Below are 12,898 nucleotides of genomic sequence, written 5' to 3' on the forward strand. Positions count from 1 at the left end.
ATGTTGCGGAATTTGTTCCCAGTAAAACATGATAAATACGTTATCAATAGCATTTCCGAAGAAATGTATTTTTTATTCATTTTAAAACATTTGGGATGTCATTGTCAATACAGAAACATAAGCATAAACAGAACTCACATTCATTTACACTAGTGATCTACATCTCTTTAATCTCTTAGTGTAATGTAACTTTATATCGACACCTGTGATACAAATAAGCTTTAGTGGGTTAGGTTGGGAAACCTGGTGAGTACATAGGGTTTTCAACCCACAATAATATAATTATTTTGTTTAATCGTCAAACAATTAACCCAATTACCCATCCCCATTATCTTCGTTATTCTTAAGGGTCTACCCTAAGAATCATCTATCCTGCATTCGTTCATTCCGAAGTCCATCGCTTCCAGGGTTCATATGACAGGCACTAAGTCCATAGTTGCCAATGCTCGTTCGTAAAGCACTAATTCCATAGTTGCTAAAGTTCATTCATTGGGTACTAAATCCATAGCTACCAGTGTTTATCTAATAGGTACTAAATCCATAGCTACCAACGTTTATCTAACAGGTACTAAGTCCATAGCTACCAACGTTTATCTATCAGGTATTAAGTCCATAGCTACCAGCGTTTCTCTAACAGGTACTATGTCCATAGCTACCCGTGTTTATCTAATAGGCACTAAGTCCATAGCTGCTGATGTTATTTATTAGGCACTAAGTCTATAGCTGCCAATGTTTTCTCACACCATCTTTCATCTCTCATTGTTCATCTACCCATGTTTTACCCAACATATTCGTAGATATAAAATACATATACAGTTTAAATCATTTAAAACATGTATAAAATCGTTCATCCAGCATAGAAAGCAAGTATTCAAATAATATGCACACATAGCACGTAATTTATATAAAATACTTCATATTTATGTGTAAGATGAAAGTAACTATGCACTCACTTGTTAAGGTGGTGATTCCGAACTCCGACAGCGCTTCGCTTCTTAAAAATAATTTCCTTCGACGAAACCTAGTATTATTACCACTAGATTTTAGTCTAATATTTACTGTGACTAATTATTATTCTTAGTATTATTATTATTATTGTTGTTGTTGTTATTATTATTATTATTATTATTATTATTATTATTATTATTATTATATAAGCGTTTAAACAATATTTTCCAACCACTATGTACAGATAGAGGCCAGACATAAAACACCGGAGGGCAGGACCATTTTGGCATATAACACTTCTGAAATCCAACAACCCTATGCGGCTCTTTAAACCAGATTCCCCGTACCGCGAGTAGTTAAAAAGATATTATAACGACACTTATATAAGTCATAATAATAGCCCAAATATTTATTATAAGTTCATAATAACAATACTAATTTTAAATATAAGCTATATTAAAATAGGGTAAGTATAACTTACTTACAAGGGGGTTTTAGCTAGGAGTCGGGTTCTGTAGGGGCAGAACTTCGTCGCTGAATCTTTCTAGGAAAGATTCGTGCAGCGCTTCAGCGCTCACCTTACTATACTAAACTACAGAAAGAGAAGTCGAATCACGAGGGACCGAAATGCTCGGAGGATAAGAAGAGAAAGACTCTTGAATAAAGAGAATGGTGCAAGAAATATGAGAGCACAAGGCTCTTATTTATAGTAATTGAATTTACAAAAACTACCCTCCATAATTACTTAATGACCTTATAGTTATATAAACAACTAAACACCCTTTCATAATACTATTTTAAATAGATTTAACGATATTTGTACGAAAATAATGTCGAAAGTATTCGACACTAATCTTATAATAACCGCATCGTCGATACCTTTCTAATGATATATACATATGTATATATATGTGTACGTATATATGATTTATACTTTATTTTAATACGTAAATATGCTATTATAATTTGTAACTCGTTCATACGAACTCCGTTTTTGACGCTATTTATATCCACGCGTAGGTGGAGACGTACTCTACAACTTTCATTTAGACTCCATCGGCTAGTTTTGACTTTATTTTTAAAGTTATATTTTTAACAGGCTGGGACAGGAAAAGTCCGTTAAAAATTCATAACTTCTTCATCCGACGTCCGTTTTCATATGTCTTTTTACCGTTACGCTACTATTAATGAGATCTTCAATTCTCATTTAGGTTGCGTTGGCCAAAAATCGATCGATCTCAAATTCGAATTTCGGGCCGTGCACTGCTATGCCAAATCTTAGAAAATTCATAACTTCCTCATACAAAGTCAGATTTGGGCGTTCTTTTTTTGTATGTTCTCGGTTTAACGTATACTACAACTTTTGTTTAGATCATTAAGGGTAAAAAGTCATTTATCGTAATTTCACTATTTACGTCTCCCGGTGCCGTGCCGGTTTTGCCGTAAAACTTCGATGAGCCATAACTTCTTCGTTATAACTCGGATTTCGGCGTTCTTTATATGTACGGAACTCTTGGTTAAGATTATTCCTTCTAAATAATCTTCCATCAAAAACTCATTTTTGATGCTCATTGTCTCTAAATTGACTAGCCCGGATCTACGGGCGTTACAATCTAATAGTTGGCAAGCAATTACAAAAGGAATGCACAAGTACTCCAAGACGAAGAAGGAAGTCTTAACTAGGGGTGAGCATTTGGACCGGTGGACCAGACCGGACCGGACCGTTTTTTTGGACCCCCGGGCCGGTTCTCGGTTCTAGGAATCCATCAAAACCGGTCCGGTTTTTTCCCTGTCCGGTCCGGTTTTACTGGGTTTAGAACCGGTTGGACCCGATTTAAAAAAAAAATTGGTAATCTGTGAAATTTTTTAAACAACCATAACTCATTCGTTTTAAGTCAGATTGACACACGGTTTTTTCCAACGTTTAATTTACAGTTTGTAGATGAATTTAGACTCTAGTTTTATTGATTTGGTATTATATTCAATGAGTTACAGTCTTTCAAAGTTAAGCTATAAAAGATGAAAATTTTCAGTTTTTCAGCAACATTTTTAAAATTTTGTAATCTGTGAAAAATTTTAAACAACCATAACTCGTTTGTTTTAAGTCGGATTGACACACGGTTTTTTCCAACGTTTAATTTACAGTTTGTAGATGAATTTAGACTATAATTTTGTTGATTTTGGTATTATATTCAATGACTTACAGTCTTTCAAAGTTGAGCTATCAAAGCTGAAAATTTTCATCTTTTTAACTATTATTTTAGACTATAATTATGAATTTTATGTATCTTTGACAGATAAATCATATGAAAGGGATATTGGTGAACTTGATTTATATGTTAGTTGCTTTTATTTGGAAAATTAATTTTGCAAGTTATAATATTATACATCAAGGTGGATTAGTTATGCATGAAACGGAAACGTAACCATTTTTACAAGTTGTATCGTATCAAACCCAACTACATATTTGTTTTAACGAGTTCTATCAACCCCAAAAACTTATTTTAACGACATGTACTCTATGCAATTAAAGTTGTACCGGTCCAAACGGGTCCAAGAACCGGAAAACCCGGACCTGGACCTGGACCTGGACCCGGACACAGACACGACTAATCCGGTCCGTTCCACGGTCCACAATATTCTCCATAACCGGTTCGGTCCAAATGCTCACCCCTAGTCTTAACTCAAGAAGATTTTGAATCTATCATTGTTGATGATAAACAAATTGATTTCGTGGAGAAAGACAAATTGATTAGCAACTTGAAAGCTTTGAGAATCATTAGGTTTGCTCTTCCTCCTGATACTTTTCATTTGGTTAGTTCTTATAAATCTGCAAATAAGATATGTGGTAGATTGAAAGAATTATATTTCGAAGATGTCGATCTCACTCATTCTCTGCAGACGTCACTTCTGTCTGAATTTGGATCTTTTAAACAAAAGTCTGACGAAACTATTGAACAAATTGTCAATCGATTTAATCATGTTTTAAGTCGTATGTTGAGACATAGTTTAGAGAGGAATCCCATTGAGCAAGAGGTCAGATTCATGAATAGTCTTAGATCATAATGGAAGTCAATTGTTTCTATTGTCAAAGAACATGAACAATTTAAGAATTACTCTCTTACACAAATTGTTCATATATTGCAGTCTCATGAAGATGAAGTAATGAAATAAGCAAAGTTGGTTACAAGTCTTGGTTCTTTGGCCTTGGTGACAAAAGTGATAGTTCAAATCAAAAGAAGGCAAAATTTATTGTGGAAGATTCTGAATTTGATATTTCATATGAAAAACCTACAAAAGAAGACAAAGTCCTGATGGTGACAAATTCAAAGAAATTCTTTAAAAAGAATTTTTCATGCTTCAAAAATAACAAAAACGAATATGCTGAAAACAATCACAAGCAAGGAAGTTTAAATTCAGAAAAAGATCCATAAATGAAAGTTTCAAAAACTTTCAAATAAATGATGAAAATAATGAGAAGAAGCTTCTTGGTGATTCAAGATTTGATTGCAACTACTGTAATGGAAAGAATAATTTCGCAAAGGAATGCATGTTGCAAAAGCATAATGAGAAGAAAGAAATGGATATGGATGAAGCTTAATACATGAAGAAAGTCGAAGAACTTCGCAAGAATTCAAGCAAACCAGCTTTGGTGGTGACAGAAGACAATAGTGATGATGGAAACGTGGAAGTTTGGTCAACTGATTCGGAGGACGAAGAAGTCCGTAGACCAACTCATGGAGATTTCTTGATGGTGAAGGATGAAAATATGAGAGGAGACAGATGTTTCATGGTCAAAAACGTAAGTTCAGAAAATCAAAGCTACTTTACATATGAAGGAATTGTTTCAGATACATGTTTTTTAGCAAAGAAAGTGAAGGAGCATGTAACAGAGTGCGAAAAGGTAATTGATAAGGTACATTCAATTCTTAAATCTCTTGAAATTCCTACTTCTCGTTTTGATTTTGAATAAATTGGTTTACGTGAAACTGTTTCCGATCTTAGTGATAGTTTAAAGAGAACTCGCATAAGAAATTCTAATCTTGAGGATACTCTTAGCAGGATTACATCTAAGAATGAAGACATACATATGCAAATAGAAGCTTTGGAATTAGATCTTGTTAGGTCTAAAGATGATGTAATGAATCTTAAAAAGGATAATAGAATTGTACTGGAACAAAGAAATATTTTTTGTCTCATTGCGAGATGTCTTTACACTAACATCACACAGTTGCATCTTGATTGTGAAATAGGAACAAGTTTGCATAAAATGATTTTACATTTCTTAGAATTAAAAAAAAGATGAAATTGACGTTGAATGTTATAGGTGCGAAACAATGGTATCATCAAATGAATCTGTGAGTGATTCTTACAAGGTTGGACTTGAGAAAATTGAAGAATACATTAATGTTGGTTTTTATTCAAAAATTTGTTTCAAAAATATGATATTTGGTAACGGAAGACTTGATGATTTGAATAACATAAAACAAGTTTATAACCCACCAAAGATCTTCTTGCAAAGTTTGGAAAGAAAACAAACACCAAAGAAGAAGATGAAGAAATCACAACCTTTGTAGTTCTTTAGATCCTCTCGGGAGGCTTGGAATTTAATGAAGAATGATGAACTTTAGAGACACCAACAATATATCAACTTGATGTAGAATGCTATTTCTTTTGTATAAAACTATTAAGACTCTTAAGCGTTATGTTCTTATCGAAATAAGAACATAAAGAGAGCATAAACAAGAGTGTGATCTTCATGCATGAACAAAAGATGGGAGAGTGAGGCACCCCCTTATCATCTTACGGTTTTAGTGTGTCAAAGAATCAACTAGTGAAAGCCTTCATAAAGTAGTTCTTTTATACACAAGTTCTTAACCATTTAAGCCCTCTCGTGTCACTAAACCACCATGTCCCCATGCTTGTATGGTAATACATTACTTTTCATTAAATTAACATGAAAGTCATACTCTTGTCTTTTGACTCTTATTTTATAAAAAAAACAATAAAAGGAATAATACAAAACCTCTATATTTTATAAACCAAGTTTATAAAATATAAACTTTAACTTTTTGGTAAAAGACAAAAGAATTTATCTAGTCCAAAATGTTGTGCATGACTTATTAATTCATACCATATGAATTATGTAATTTTACTTGCTAATTAAAATTATTATTTCCATGAAATAAATAATTTCCAATTTAATTATAAGAGTTGATTGAATATTTATTAAAATCATTTTCTAAGAAATAATCAATTGTATCAAGTTGTTGTTAGTGTGACCCTTTAGTATCATATGTTAATTAGCAATATCACTTTAATATGATTCTTGAGCATACTAGATCTTTCAATCTCCCTCTTGCGCAAGATTCATATTAGATTGATATAGACAGTGGTGAATGTCTATCAACATTTCACTGTCCCCATCAACATACGACTTTGTGTCATTCTATCAATTCCCAATTCCCAAAAAGCTCCAAGCTACAATTGGTGTATAAGGTAAGTTTATCAATTATCCATTTGCTACAGACATCATGTTAAACATGAGATACAGATCACAATCAATCTCATAGTGTTCAACTTTTGGTAAGGCGCCTTAGATGTGTAACTCTCAACATATAAGAGGAACAAATCCCATCTTTACTACATAAGCCTCTTGCATAAGTTCATACCATACCTGAAAATGGCTTTTAAAACTGCTCGGTTGTAACGCCCGTAGATTCAGGCTAGTCAATTTAGAAACAATAAGTATCAAAAGTGACTTTTTGATAGAAGATTATTTAGAGTAAATAATCTTAACCAAGTTATAGTATATGTCACAAGGGTTCCGTACATATAAAGAACGCTAAAATCCGAGTTATAACGAAGAAGTAATGACCTGTCGAAGTTTTACGGCTAAACCGGCACGGCACCGCATAACATAAAAAGTGAATTTTTGATAAATTACTTTTTAGCCTTAGAGATCTAAACGAAAGTCGTAGTGTACGTTAAACCGAGAACGTACATAAAAAGAACGTCCAAATATGACTTCGTATGAAGAAGTTCTGATTTTTCTAAGATTTAGCATAACAGTGCACAACCCAGAAATCGAATTTTAGATTGGTCAATTTTTAGCCAACGTGATCTAAATGAGAATTGAAGATCTCATTAATAGGAGTTCAACGATAAAAAGACAGTCGAAAACGGAATCCGTATATAGAAGTTATGAATTTTACACGGTCGTTAACAATGTAATATTCTCATACTGTTAAATTTAGAATCGGTTGAGAATTAGCCAATTGGATCAAAAGGAAAGGTGTAGATCTTGTCAATACCTACACTTGGATATAAGAACGTAAAAAATGGAGCTCGTATGCGAAATTTATAAATTTTTTTTTAAAATCGACTGTTTTATGTGTGTCTGGTGCCACGTGTCAGCACCAGGCTTCACCTTGGTGCCTACGCAAGGTCACGACGTGAATCGCCTCCAGACAGCCTATAAATAGAGGCACAATTCTCTCATTTTCTTCACACCTTTCTTATCCTTTCTCTCTCAATACTCCCAAACCCCTCGTCCCTTTTCCCTAACACTTTCAAAGTGTTAGAGGCGAGTCTCGGAGCGCCAGAAGGCTCCGAGAAGAAGAGCTTTTGGATCGGAAGTTCTTCCCCCGCAGAGCCTGGTTCCTAGCCAAACCTCCCGGTAAGTGAGTTATGCTTACCCTACTTTAAGTGTAGCTTATGTTTAAGTTCAATATCGTTACTATGAACTTATAAACAATAAATATATTATAAAATATAATATACAAAGTGTTATTATAATATCTTTTAACTACTCGCGGTACGAGGAATCTGGTTTGAAGGGCCACATAGGGTTGTTGGATTTCAAAAGTGCTATAATGCCAAAATGGTCTTGCCCTCCGGTGTTTCATGTCTGGGCCCTGTCTGTACATAGTTGTTGAAAAGTATTGTTTAACACTTATAAAACAATGCCGCTCGTAAATAGTCGCTATAAATATTAGACTAAAATCTAGCGGTAATGATACTAGGTTTCGCCGAAGGAAAATAGAATTGTTAGAAGTGAAGCGCTGCCCGAGTTTGGAATCATCACTTTAACAAATGAGTGCATAGTTACTTTCATCTTACACATAGATATGAAGTATTTAATATAAATTACGTGTTATGTGTGCATATTATCTGTGTTCCTAATATCTTTGCTAAATGAACGATTTATACATGTTTACGTGATTTAAAATGTATATGTATTTTTATACTTATAAATATATATTAGGTAGCGATGGGTGATGAGAGAAAGGTGATAAGAGAAAGGTGATAAGAGAAAGGTGATGATAACTAGGTGATGATAGATATGCGATGATAAATAGGTGATGTGAGATGTGAGGAGATGTCATAATCTTGACCTGCGATGTTGCGATGTAGCGATATAGTCATCTACCAGAGTATAGATGGCGACCACGAACTATTCTAGACAGTCATGTGGAAACACCAGCAGGCTCATAACCTGTAGGTGATGAATTACGACTTCAGGCGATGTCGTAACTATGTATTCATGCGATGATACTCTAACCCTTACTTTGAATTACGAATTCAGGCGATGTTGTAACTATGTATTCATGTGATGATACCCTAACCCTTACTGGACACGTATTGGGGGAGTAATCCCCGAATCAGTATTATCTATGCGATGTAGGTGATGATTCTTAGGAAAGTCCTTAGGAACAAACATATAAGGAAATGTGATGTAAAGAAATGAGCCTAAGGATAAATCTTTAGGGAAGATTAAATGAAGAAAATGGGGATGGGTAATCGGGTTAATTGTTTGACATGAATTATGTGATGAAACAAATTATCTATATTATTGTGGGTTGAAAACCCTATGTACTCACCAGGTTTCCCAACCTGACCCACTCAGTTTATTTATATCACATGTGTCGATTTGAAGCTACATTACACTGAGAGATGAAAGGAGATGTAAATCATTAGTGTAAACGAATGTAATGTCTATTTATACGTATGTTCCTGTATTGAAAATGACATCCCAAAGTTTTAATATAAACAAAATACATTTCTTCATAAATGCTTTGATAATATTATTATCATGTTTTTCTGGGAACAAATTCCGCAATACTACTTTTTAAAATGGATACTCTGGTTTTTAAATAAGCATAAATAAAATTTTTAAAATGACCGTGAATTTGGGGATGTCACACCGGTTAAGGACCAGCATTTGAACATATCTAAGCACAATACTCCTTACACTTAAGTCCTACTATGTATCCCAGGTGTTAAGGATACAAAGATAATACCTTTTAATCAAGTATCATTCATGATAACGATCCATGAGATGATCTTGATGCGGGTCAGTTCAATACTAGTTATCTGACAAGTACCTATGAAACTTGGTTACAACCCATTGCCTACCTTCATCCGGTGAAATTCAACCAATCCAATTCATATTAGTCTTACTTTATAATTGCTCCCACAATTATAATCGACTATGAACCTTTAGAATAATGAGATTATTAATGGATTAAACATGTTAATATAGAACACAACAAGTATTGACGTTATGATCATATCCCAGTATATTAAAACATTATATACTAGTTGTCATTACAATGTTCCAATATCCAAATAATAAATCCAAATCAAAATCCCATTTATAGAATAATAAAGTCTCACAACTGAAGTGTGACCATTCATACTTAGCTCAAAAGAATGACTTTATTAATGTGTTCGACTAAACTTAATTTGTGTGAATTCTGCGAATACTATCATCTCCATATTTGACTTTACTCTAATTATAGTTAAATATCTTGGAGTATATGATTGGCGTTCTTTCATGATATAGAGTCTCTTAGCTCGACTAAGTATACTCTCTAAGCCACAAAGATTTCTATGTGATCCTTGAATGGCAGAGATCAACATAGATTTTCAATGAACTCATTCATCCAATCATATTAGATTTCAACTTCTAAAGTAGTGTATTCTTTTTTTGTAGTATATTGTGTCATTTTGTTTTGGTTGGACCTCATTCCAACTAAACTTACTCTTCATCCCACAATGAAGTCATAATCTAGTTATAATTCATAATTATATACATTTGTTTAGAATCAGAATCTTATGTATCTCTTTACATGAAGATTTTTATTTTAAACTATATGTCTCATATACATTCTCTTAGTTCCTCCAAAGTACTCTTAGAATGTGTATGTAGTCATCTGGTACCTTAACCATGTTTTCAATTGATGTATTATTATATGCTAATTGCATGATCATATAATAGGTCTTATGCATAATATGACATAAATTATGGATTCATTTGCCAAGAAAATCGAATATAAATCATTTCAATTAGTTCAACCCTATGAGCTAGGTCCTTTTGAGGCTGGATCAAAATTAGTGCCATGTGACAATGTTAAGGTTCCTCCAAGGGAATCTTCTATCTTGATCTCTTACAAGATATCGTCAATATATTCATAAGGATATAAAACTTTTAACATTCATTTTATCTATCTCTATGGATTTTACATTCCACTAATGTATTTTGTTCTTCATAAGTCTTTCATTTTAGAAATAAATTCTGAGTCAAGGTGAAAAGGCATGTCATGGTCAGAATGTAATTTCTCATGATTTAGTATGTCTCACTCATACAAGATTAGGAATGTCACTATGCTCCCACTAATTCTTAGTAAACACACATGTTCTATTCATTTTGATATAAAAGCATACCTTGTGGTTTTACATTAAAATGATGTAACATCCATAAAAATCATGCCAAATTTGAACTTTTTAAAACATTTAAAAACCAATGATTATTACAAAACTTGTTTTCAAAATAGTTCAATGTCAGATTTTCCCAGAATCAAATCATAAAACATAAGGAGGTGAACGATCACGCCTTCGCCTTCCCGCGATCATCAGAAGTACCTGAAACAATAATCGATAAATGTAAGCTCGAAGGCTTAGTGAGTTACCCCCAAAATACCAACAACATACGATCATAATCATAACATATAAACAAACACAGCATGCATAATGAGCCATTAGTCTAACTTGATCGCCTCACAGGCCATCGGTCTATCTGGACCGCTCTCTGAGCCTTCGGTATGTCTGGATCGCCTCTCAGAGCCTTTAGCCTATCCGGACCGCTCGTCGGGCCTTCGAACTGACTATATGCCCTCCCGGGTCTGCAGTCTATCCGGTCTGCCCTGGGTATCTTGGCCTACAGCACAAAGCAGGATTTGCCTCAACCCAATCCCCCAAACCAACAAACATGTGCACATAAATATCATATGCTAGCATGCAAGTACAAATAATCATACGGATCTAACAGATCACTAACATGGCAACCATCCTATAACCAGGATACAGATCTAACCGATCACTAACATAGCGACCATCCAATAAACCATGATATCGATCTAACAGATCACTAACATAGCAACCATCCTATAAACCAGGATACCGACCTACCAGGTCACTAAGCATATCACCATCCTAACTACCAGGATGTAAATCAATAATCATATCATGTATTAAACCCATATGCAAATCCGATAAGGGCCGACATTGGTGCCTTAGACCCTGTTGATATAGTGAGGAGAACTCACCTCACAAGTGTCGAACTGTAGCTATAAGATCAACTCCTGAATCACTATCACGAACCCCACCACCTATAACCACCATAGGAATAAGTCCATCAGAATCCCAATTTACCAAAATACCCTCAAAAGTCTAACTGGTCAACCCTTGGTCAAAGTCAAAGTCAACGGTCAAAGTCAATAGTCCATGTTGACCCAACCCGTCGAGTGCAGATAGTAACTCGTCGAGTTCCTTAAGAACTCAGAAAGTCATAAAACCCTTACTAATTTGCCGAGTTTCCAACCAACTCGTCGAGTCCATGCGTATCCATAAGTCGAGGAAACCCTTACTGACTCGTCGAGTCCTCTTACTGACTCGCCGAGTTTATGTAGAAACCAACCACGACCAATCTTCCTCGGACTCGCCGAGTCGTCTATATGAATCGTCGAGTTCATGCAATCCATTTCTTATACAAATGTTTTTAAGCCACCCCAAAGCTCCATATTGCAGATCCAACCTCCTAGGGCATGTTTTCCACGTAAAGTTGCAAACTTTACGTACATGCATGGTCCTAAATGCCAAAACTAGACTAAGGGAAAGATTAACTCAAAGGGAAGGACCCAAGCTTGCCAAATCTCATAACTTTATGGCTAAAGGGACCAAGGGGAGTCCAAATCTGAAGTCGCAACTTCAGATCTTGCCCCAATACCCGAAATGACTCCCAAATGTGCCAAAGATGACCCTAAACCTAAACATTAAGAGATCTAGCTAAAGATAAGCCAAGGTAACAACTTGTTACCTTCAAAATGATGTCAAGAAGCAGTAAAGTCAGATCCAAAAGCTCCTCTCTGCTCCAAGCTTCTTATACTCCACACCTTCTTCACAAAATGCACCACAAATCACTCTTTAAGCCTCATAACACTCAAGAACAAGGTTAATAGCGATTGGGGTTTCTTCTAGCCATCAAGAGGGTGATAAGGGACTGGAGGAAAGGACTTAAGGTCCTTTAAATAGGGTGTAAACCCTAAAAATTAGTGTTTCATTTCCCAGCTCCTACTCGTCGAGTCCAGGTCCTCTGACTTGTCGAGTAGATCCAATAATCCATGCGGGTCATCCCGCCTCTACACGACGAGTTGGGGGCAACCAACTTGTTGAGTAGGTCCATGAATGTGTATATAATGCTTTAAAACTTATACCTGGGATCCGGGGTGTTACAAATGATGATTGCAACATTAAGATGTTTGCTTTATATCCACAAGTGAATATCAAGCTCTACACATTTTGTTAGGATAACATGGATTAAGAAAACCTCCAGGCTAATCTATATAGATATATTTTAGTAGATTTCTATTAAGAAAAGTAGTCTTTC

This window comes from Lactuca virosa, chromosome 9 (assembly GCF_052849685.1).
Source record: "Lactuca virosa cultivar CGN04683 chromosome 9, Lactuca_virosa_CGN04683_v6, whole genome shotgun sequence".
Classification (NCBI taxonomy): Eukaryota; Viridiplantae; Streptophyta; class Magnoliopsida; order Asterales; family Asteraceae; genus Lactuca; species Lactuca virosa.